The sequence below is a fragment of the Dermochelys coriacea genome, chromosome 2, assembly GCF_009764565.3.
Source record: "Dermochelys coriacea isolate rDerCor1 chromosome 2, rDerCor1.pri.v4, whole genome shotgun sequence".
NCBI lineage: Eukaryota > Metazoa > Chordata > Testudines > Dermochelyidae > Dermochelys > Dermochelys coriacea.
The window spans coordinates 91,387,579-91,396,747 of record NC_050069.1 but is presented as its reverse complement, the minus strand read 5'-3'; the positions used below and the strand labels follow the sequence as shown (position 1 = coordinate 91,396,747).

The following is a 9,169-nucleotide window of genomic DNA, read 5'->3' as shown; positions in this document are numbered from 1 at the left end:
CGGTTACTAGGGTGTAGGTGGCAGGCATGTTACACACACATACTCAGGGTGTGGCTTGCATACAGGAAGGCTGTGAATGACACAGGTGGGAGCTACAGCTACAAGGCATTGTAAAGGACCCAAAGTTGCAGGGCAGGCATGACAAAGCCCCCCACTAATCTGAATTGTACCCCAGTATGTCAAACTGAGCAAATGCAGTTTGTTAAGATTGTTTTACCTAGACACGTGCATGCTCCAGGCCGGAATTCAGTGATTTATCTCCTACCTTGAATACCGGGGAAGTTGAATTTCTGACTGAGTTAGGGAACTACTTGTTTCCATAGTTGATATGCAATTAGTTAAAGATAGGGATGGAAACATCCACAATTACAACCAACACTGTAGCTGGAATTCTTCGCCTTTGGCAGAACAATTAACTAACAATTTTTAAATCAAGATTAGATGTTTTCTGAAAGATGAGCTCTAGGAATTATTTCAGGAAATTTCTATGGGCTGTGTTATACTGGAGGTCAGTTTAGATCAGGGGTGGGCACACTTTTTGGCCCAAGGGCCACATCAAGGAGTAAAAATTATATGGCGGGCCATGAATGCTCACAAAAATGGGGTTTGGAGTGTGGGAAGACAGCTCTCATTGGGGGGGGCAGGCTGTGGGGTGAGGCCAGAAATGAGGAGTTTGGGATGTGGGAGGGGGCTCCGGCTGGGGGTGTGGTCTCTCGGGTGGGGCTGGGGATGAAGAGTTTGGGATGTAGGAGGGTGCTCTGGGCTGGGACTGAGTGATTTGGAGGGGGAAATCAGGACTGGGGCAGGGGGAGAGGCTCAGGGATGCAGGCTCCGAGCAGCGCTTACCACAAATGGCTCCCGACAGCAGCAGCAGGTCGTCCCTGCTCTGGCTCCTATGCAGAGGCACAGCCAGGCAGCTCTGCATGCTGCCCTATCCACAGGCACCGCCCCTGCAGCTCCCATTGGCTGGGATTCCCAGCCAATGGGAGCTGCAGGGGGCAGCACTTGGGGCAGGGGCAGCATGCAGAGTGGAGCTCCCTGGCTGCCCCTATGCATAGGAACCAGAAGCCATGCTGCTGCTTCTGGGAGCCACATGGAACGGCCCCGACCCTGCTCCCCGGCTGGAGCACAGGAGAGGGTCAAGCGCCAGACCCTGCTCCCCAGCAGGTCAAGGGCCAGATTAAAACAGCTCTCAGGCCAGATGCGGCCTGTGGGCCATAGTTTGCCCACCCCTGGTTTAGATGATCACAATATAGCTTTCACATGCAAGTCACCACAAGTGTCAGTAACTCTTGAAGCTTTCCATCTGACAAGGATAACACCTGATGTTATCAGAAATTAAAATGCATCATAGGACTTGTCTGAAACAATACTATGCCCCATTTCAGATCTCTTACCTTTCCTCTATCAAATTGCATCCATGCTTCAATTTCTTTTGTGGTAGATCAGTTCCCCCTTCAGCCAAAATTATAAAGCCCTCCCCTTTCAGGGCAAACAAAACTAGTCCAAAGGATACACAGAATAATACTCCTTGTACCCTCTCTCAAGGATAAACAGTCCTCTCCCCTGTTAATGCAGAAGGAGAAAGGAAGGATTCCCTCACTGCAATCCCAAGGCTGAATTCTGTAAACAAAACACACAGGTGCCAACTCTGCCTAATTCCACACCACTACTGTTTCAACCCAGCCCTCTTCTGTCCCCTAATTAACCCCTCCCCAGAACAAGTTCTTGCCTCTTCATTAACAAGCCTTTCCCACAGCCCCACCTATTTGAGGTTTGCCCAGTTCTCTTTAATGAGACCCCACAACTGCTCTGGGCTCTTCCAGCCACAATCTGCTCTTTGTATAGTCCTGCCACTCCAGTTATATGGCTGTCTTGATCAGATGCTCCTATTTGCCAGGCCATAGAGGGTGAGTAATAGGCAGGCAGGCAGGCAGGCAGCATTTGCTCTTAAAGGGGCCAGTACTCTTAGTTACAACCATACAAGACAATTTTGACAAACTATTCAGCTGCATACAATTGTCAGTAGAACTATTCACAATGGAAACCTTGCTATACAAGATCCTGCTGCAATCAATGGGATTTTGTGGACTCTGCATGTTACACCTAATAAGAAAAGGTTAAATTCTGCCCTGATAAGCATCCACAATTCTACTGAAAAATATTACAAGAAGCTGTTTGATTTTTTTGACAAGAAAATATCACAAAATGTTCAGAAAAAACAAAAAGCTTCGACAATCTGCATATTATATTCAAATGGTCCTGAAAGATCCTGAAAAATTTAATAAAATAGCTGCCAGCTGAATTCAAGCAGCACTCCAGATTCTGCAACTGAACATAAACTGTCAGTGCATTCACATAATCAACTCAAATATTTATCAATCACTTAGTTAAAGAAATTCTACATTATCCCCTCCCTCCCCAAAAAATCCTAAAGAAAAGAATGGCAGGTAGGCTATTTTTCCTCCCACAACCTTCCCATGTTAAAGTTACACGGTTAAGGACTCAAAAGTCAGGAAACTTGAAAGTTAAAGATAGAAAGGACAACCTTAACTGTGTCTCTGCTACATATACATTTCAACACAATCTTGAATTAAGTGCTCACACTGCTTCTGAAGTAATACAGCATAATTTTATATATCCAGGGTTATCTAACGGCATGATAATGCAGACTATCATAAGTCATAATTGTAAGAGATTAGAATACAAAACCTAACTTCTGCATTTACTGACTTAACTATGGAGCATTAACATTGTGTTGTGGGTTTCTACAGTATTCAACAATAACCCAGTTGCAACACATCCTCAATAAGCTGCTGCATAATTGCACACATTTGAACAAGTCTGATATTCTATTCATTGTGAGACAACAAAGTGTAGCATATTATGCAAATTATTATAATGCCCCCCAAACTGGCAGGCGGTCACAGCTGAGAATACCAGATTCAGGACAAACTGCTGAGAAATGGGGCACACTCATCCCAAACTGGTGGTTAGTCATCAGAATATATACCAAACCAATAATAAAAATAAGCTTGTTAACCAGTGTGGTGAGACAAGAAGTAAAAAATGCGTCTCCTTAGGCATTCCAGCACTTATTTCACCACCCAGACTCTAAGCTTTATGATGAGTAGTTATTGAAAACCAATTTAATCAAAGAGTTCTTTTGATCCCAAGGAGATAAGCTTCATAGCCAGGTCAATATATAACTCAGATCTTATCCAATAATCGTGCTATTTGTTTACAAGAGAAAAGAAAAAAAGTTGAAATGGTTAAGGAAATCATATACTTACAAGTGACTGAAAAAGTTCTTGTATTAGGTTTGGAGGAGCAATAGAATAAACTACTAGTTTGCAAAAGTCTCTGGAAATTACCCAAATAGCTTGGGGGTCATCAGTCCTTATTTAGTGCTTCCTGGTTAGAAATCCAGTCCAAAGAAATGAAAACAAAGTGGAGATGTTTCCAGAGTCTTTTATACCCTCTGCCATATGGATGGAATTTGTTAGTCTGTCTCTAAGGTGCTACAAGTACTCCTTTTCTTTTTACTGTCCCAAACAAAGCCCACAGCACAGCTTGTGGAAAAGTACAGGCACAAGATGGAGTCCAGGATCACTTGCCCTTACAGGGTTTGCTGTCTCACAGGGGCAAGCCATTAGCTACTTGGAGGCGAAGGCATCTGCAGGAAGAGCCATCTGGGTGGAATGAGTTTCTTCTGTGGCCCATTATGAGAGTTAATTGCCTCTGATGGGCCATCAACACAAAGCTGGTCTGGCTTCAATGTAGATGTTATTTGTTGTTACCGCAGGAACAGACATTTGAAATGCTGCTACATAGTCAATATTCATAAAACTTTAGATACAAAAATGATATATGCATATAAACAGGATAATCATATTTGATAGATTGTAACTTTTCCATTAAATACTTTACATGACAAACTTCGTATAAGATTTGTTGCAATTGTGTAACAGTGGTAGTAACAATGTTATACCTGTTCATATTTCAATCATACAGCATCACAGCCCCTCTAATTTTTCTGTCCAACTTAGACCTGAAGGTTAAGTCTCTTACAAAAAATGTATGGCTACTGAATGGCAGATAAACTCTCCCACTCTCCTTTTTATGTAATTACTTGTGAAAATGTTTCTCTTCTTCAAAAGAATAGTTCCTCAGATCCTCTGTATGGAGCTGAACCTGTAGAGGACAGAATCAAAGCTGATTGAATGGCTGATGAGGGACTAGCCCCCCACCTTTTGAGACCCCCCCCCCACACACACTTAGTTTTGAGGTGCTTCTAAATCTAGCCCCTACCCCCTCTGGAATCTGGTCTATGAAACAAAAACCAAAACTCGTCTTGCATCAGCACCTTGCGAATAAAAACAAACACCTTGGCAACAAACAAGAAATTTTAAGCTACTGCTGATCACTTTAATCAGGAGTTAAACACACCTCCCTTACTGGATTGTCAGAGAGGGCCAGATATTTTACCTATGCCTTTGAAAGAGGAACTTTTTCAGGTAAACAGCCACAAATTCTGCCATTCTTTCTCAGGGCAAGGTCCACAGCTCCTCAGTGTGTTTTCTGAGTACTGGCCAACCTGCAGCACAAGCTGTGTTCTGTTAACCTGGCAGCGGTGGCATGGCTGACCACAGCACAAGTGGGGTCTGAGTTAGCCCAGACATTTGTGCGTCATTTTCTGTCAACTTCTCTATTCCTCTGATTTTCTGTGAGATGTTCTGCCAGACAGGCCTGCCCAGCCATGTTACACTGGAAGCAGCTGAGCCAGTAACCTAGGAGCAGAAGGGGTTTTCAGTAATCTTGCTGCAGAACTCCCATCCCACCCCCAGCAAAATAATAGCTCAATAAGGCATAGAATCCTAAAAGGCTGTTTGGTTGGTTCTCTCATTGCTCTGAGCAGGAGGTCTACAGACTGTTACTGAGTTACAGGACTATAGCCCAGTTGCAGCTAATGGGGTGGGTGGGTGGGTGGGTGTGTAGAATTGGGAACCAGAATCAGATGAGGAATTCCGTGAACTTCTGCTAACTGACATTTTTAACCTTGCCCTTGAGAGTGGATAGAAGGGCTGTAAGGTGGTCAACCACAGGTTCCCAAAATACCTTACATTCCAGTACTGGCTTAGTTGCCAGCTTCCTCAGTTCATGGGAGGTGCTTCACTCCTGCTCCACCACAGGCCCCACCCCACCTCTTCCCAACCCATTCTGCCCCCTCTCTGGAGCATGCCCCACCCTCATGCTGCTCCTATCCCCCCAGTGCTTCCTGCACACTGCTGAACTGCTGCTCGTGGCAGGGGGAGGAATTGACTGGTGGGGCTGCTAGTGGTGCTGGGGGAGAGGGGAGGAGCTGATGCTCAGGGCCACTACTCCCCCCTCCCCCCATGGGTGCCTCAGCCCCGGAGCACCCATGGAGTCGGCGCTTATGCTTCCAGGAGTGATGTTGGCCCACCTTTGCCGATGTGACAGTGTGTGTGACATCATGCAATAAAGGTGGCATTCCCCCCGTCATAAGAGCATGCCATGCTGCCCTTCCCACGTGACCTTGTATATGCAATGAGTATGAGGTCACACCACATAGAGGGCACCATTAAGAGAGAGAAGGGGCAGAGGGGCATTTCACATCTGATACTGGACAAAACCACATCTGGTTGAGTACCAGTACTGGATGGGGGACCACCCAGTTTAATACTGGACAAGTGGCCTCCCTAAGTGTAAGAGGACATGACAATTGCTGCCTGTGCCTCACAAGATCTCAGCCTCTGAGGAGAAAGTGCTTTCGGCACCAAACTCAGGAGATCCCTAGCCCTAGAGGAAATTTTTTCCTTAAGGGGAAATTCTCTTCTTCTCCCCTCCCTGCACAATTCCCAACTTCCCCTGGGTCTAGGGGCTTGAGACCAAACTGCCCAATGAGAAAAGGGGGGTTGGATGAAGAGACCTGAGGTTCAGGGGTGCATACCTGAAATGGTCCTTGCTCTATCTGTGGGGAACTCCTGGGAAGGTAGGGGGAGCAAAGCGAATCCTTTCCAGTCCCTGAGGCTGAAAGGAAGCTGGAGTGCACAAGGCACAAACCTTTCCTTTTGCACCCTTTGGTAGGGGATACAGAGCAGGGGCAACACAGCCTTGGACTCCTCTTCTTTGGGCCCTTCTCTGCCATCCTCCTGGCAGCTGGGTTGGGTGGCAGATGTTGTGGCAACTCCAGGCAATAAACAAACTGACTCTTCAAACTTTTTCTTTCCTTCTCTCTCTTGCAGTAGGTCCTGGGTTCTACTGACCTACCAGTAGCTATTGGAGGCAGGACAAAACTGAGCAGGTCTTCACAAGATGGGGATTAGCCCCACATCAGCCATCCAATCAGCTTTGAATCTGATTCTGCCCACTACAGCTACAGATGGGTGATTACTCTCAATGAAGTTCTTTGGACCTTACCTAGAAAGAGAATTATAAATTTAAGACCAGTCTGGACAGAGAAATACTAAGATTAGCAGAGCATAAGCAGAGTACCCCACTCTATGCTCTGAGGTTTAAGATACCAAGTATCTCCATTATCAAGGCCTTAAAATATTCTGCGCTGCCTTACTATTGCTGCACATCTGCCTTAAGAATGCACCTTCAAAGTCCACACAGACTAACCACTCTATCCTTACATGCCAAAATGCGTGATCTGGGCTCCGGTGTAGCATGAGAGAACCATAATTCATTCTTTCTAGCTGTTCAACTTGGAAACTCATTTCCTGTCAGAAGACTGGGGCCAGAGAAATACTGGACAGTTTTTGTCAGTAAAATAAGACATGTACAGGACATATGGAGCACTGTCCACCTTTACACTCTATGAGTTCTTTGCTAAACTATTACTAACAAAATTAGTCTGGGACAGTTGTTGAGAAATGCAGCAAAGAAATCCCTGGTTAGAAAGTTGTCAGTTGCACACAAAAATATCCCTGAATCCTGCTGTAGGGTTTTCATCTTTAATTCCTGAATTGTAGTGTGTTGGCGACAGAAGAGTGACAATTCTTGAGATGCCACAGCCTGGAATTTCTTATTTGTGGAGCTGTGTGCATGTAACATGCATATAATAGCAGCATACCTCTCTCTGTTGTGTAGACATGGCAGCTACCTCAGTTTCCCACCACTAGTATAGCCTTCCTGGGCTGGAAAAGGAGAGATCAGAGTGTAGATTTTTGTCATCATTGTCCCATAAAGATGTCATAGGCTGGGTCTTTTCTCTTGTGATCAGATTCATAATAATAGAGAGTTTAAATAGGAAGATTAGCAGACAACTCCGCCTTGCCTACAAACCTCATCTCCTGCTTGGTATTGCTCCAGTGATGTAGTGGAAATGGAGAACTACCCTAAGCAATCAGTCTGGGACTCCCCTGCTAGTAGGGGAAGAATCACCAGTGGTGTAAAGCTGGAGTAGCCAACCTCATAGTACCTGCTTAGGCATAAGGGTCATGTTAGGCCATAGCTAGAGTGCAATGAACTCTGGAAATTACCAGTGGGCAGAGTGGTCACAATAGAAACGTCTTAGATACTGTAATTTAAAGTAGCCCTTTGGACATTTTAAATTGCACTAGGGGCCATTTCAGCCAATAGCCAGGTTCAGGATTAGGCAAGAAGAAAAGATAGCTTGCAGCCACTATCTCCTCCCTCCACTCCTGGGGCCTCTGCCAAAGCACAGCACAACTGTGACTAATGATCTGGCCCTCTATCTGCAATGAGTCTCACGCATAAACATACAAAATTAGATATTTTTAAACTATAAAATTCAGGTCATAATGGTAGAGAATCCCTAAGGCTCAATGGGAATATCTGTAGTAACATTAAGATCCAGCCACAGTGACTATTGTATAGTTAACAATGAGATCTTGATTCAGTTGTGTAGTAATCAAATTGATATAACAAACATATAAAACCACTTGAAGATAGGAAGCTGGGACGCAGTGTAGACAAGACGCACAGGGGAAATCTCTCTCTTACTACACCATCCACAGAACAACAACAAAATGTAGAGAACCATTGATCTGTCCAGGGATGCAGCACTTGATTCACGAGATGTCCACATCAGGTCCCCCCTGCATATCTTTTTTGACAAGTTAATACTCCACCATAGGAAATTAAAAAGTGAGCTATATCCCAGCTGGAAAGCAATGGTCTCTTGAAGTGAGCTGTAGCTCATGAAAGCTTATGCTCTAATAAATTTGTTAGTCTCTAAGGTGCCACAAGTCCTCCTTTTCTTTTTGCGAACACTTACACACTTCACTATATAAAGTTGACATCGATTCCAAACTCTGCACCGCCACCTAGTGATCATAAAATAGTAGTGATTCATTGCAAAATACAATGCTTAGGATTGATTAGTTAACACGTACAATTAAAACAAGATTAAAAAAGTGCAAGCAAAACAATTTAAAAATACTCACTAAATTCACATATAGTAAGTGATGGCTTTTGAGCCACACAGAGCTCTTCCTCAGATCTGGGAAAGGCACTCAGTGTCACAGCTAAATACAAGATTGAACAGATAGTTTAGCATAAAAGTAGTTAGTACATATTCAAAGGGACATATTCAAGGTGAAGTGGCCCATTTACGACTACAAGGGTGTTAGAGGGGGAAAAAAAAGGATAAATTCATAACGTTGCTAGACACTAAGAGCTTGTCTACCCTAGCACGTTACAGCGCTGCAACTTTCTCGCTCAGGGTGTGAAAAAATACCCCCCTCCCCCTCAGCACTGCAAGTTTCAGCGCTGTAACGTGCCAGTATAGATAGTGCCCCAGCGCTGTTAGCCTCACTCCCCTCGTGAGGGGTGGGTTTTTTTTTTTTTTAATATATATATATAAATAAAAACAGCTCTGCCATGACTACACAGCCACATTAAAGCGCTGGTGCACTGTCTACACTGGCACTTTACAGGACTGAAACTTGCGGTGCTCAGGGGTGTGTTTTTTCACATCCCTGAGTGAGAAATCATGGTCTTAATAACCACAAGGGTGTTAATGGGTCATTTCACTCTTAGATTGACGACGTTCAGGCTCACTAGTCAGAGGGTACCCAAACAACCAACCAAATGCATTAGCTGATACCAGGGCAGAGCAGTAGGCATCATCATAGACAGGAGATAAGTGATAAAGAAAAAAAAAAAAAAAAAAAAAAAA

At 44.4% G+C, this 9,169-nt stretch overlaps 1 long non-coding RNA gene across 2 annotated transcripts; it reads right to left on the bottom strand.

The window, feature by feature from the left end:
- Window positions 1-1,255: 1,255 nt before the first annotated feature.
- On the bottom strand, window positions 1,256-8,699 carry LOC122458723. Of its 2 annotated transcripts, none has more exons than XR_006278914.1 (3): window positions 8,436-8,699; window positions 5,972-6,441; window positions 1,256-4,790 (listed from the first exon to the last, which is right to left on the bottom strand). It is a non-coding gene; the product is annotated as an uncharacterized LOC122458723 (long non-coding RNA). The 2 variants fall into 2 exon arrangements; XR_006278915.1 differs by lacking the exon at window positions 8,436-8,699 and adding an exon at window positions 7,100-8,166.
- Window positions 8,700-9,169: the final 470 nt, after the last annotated feature.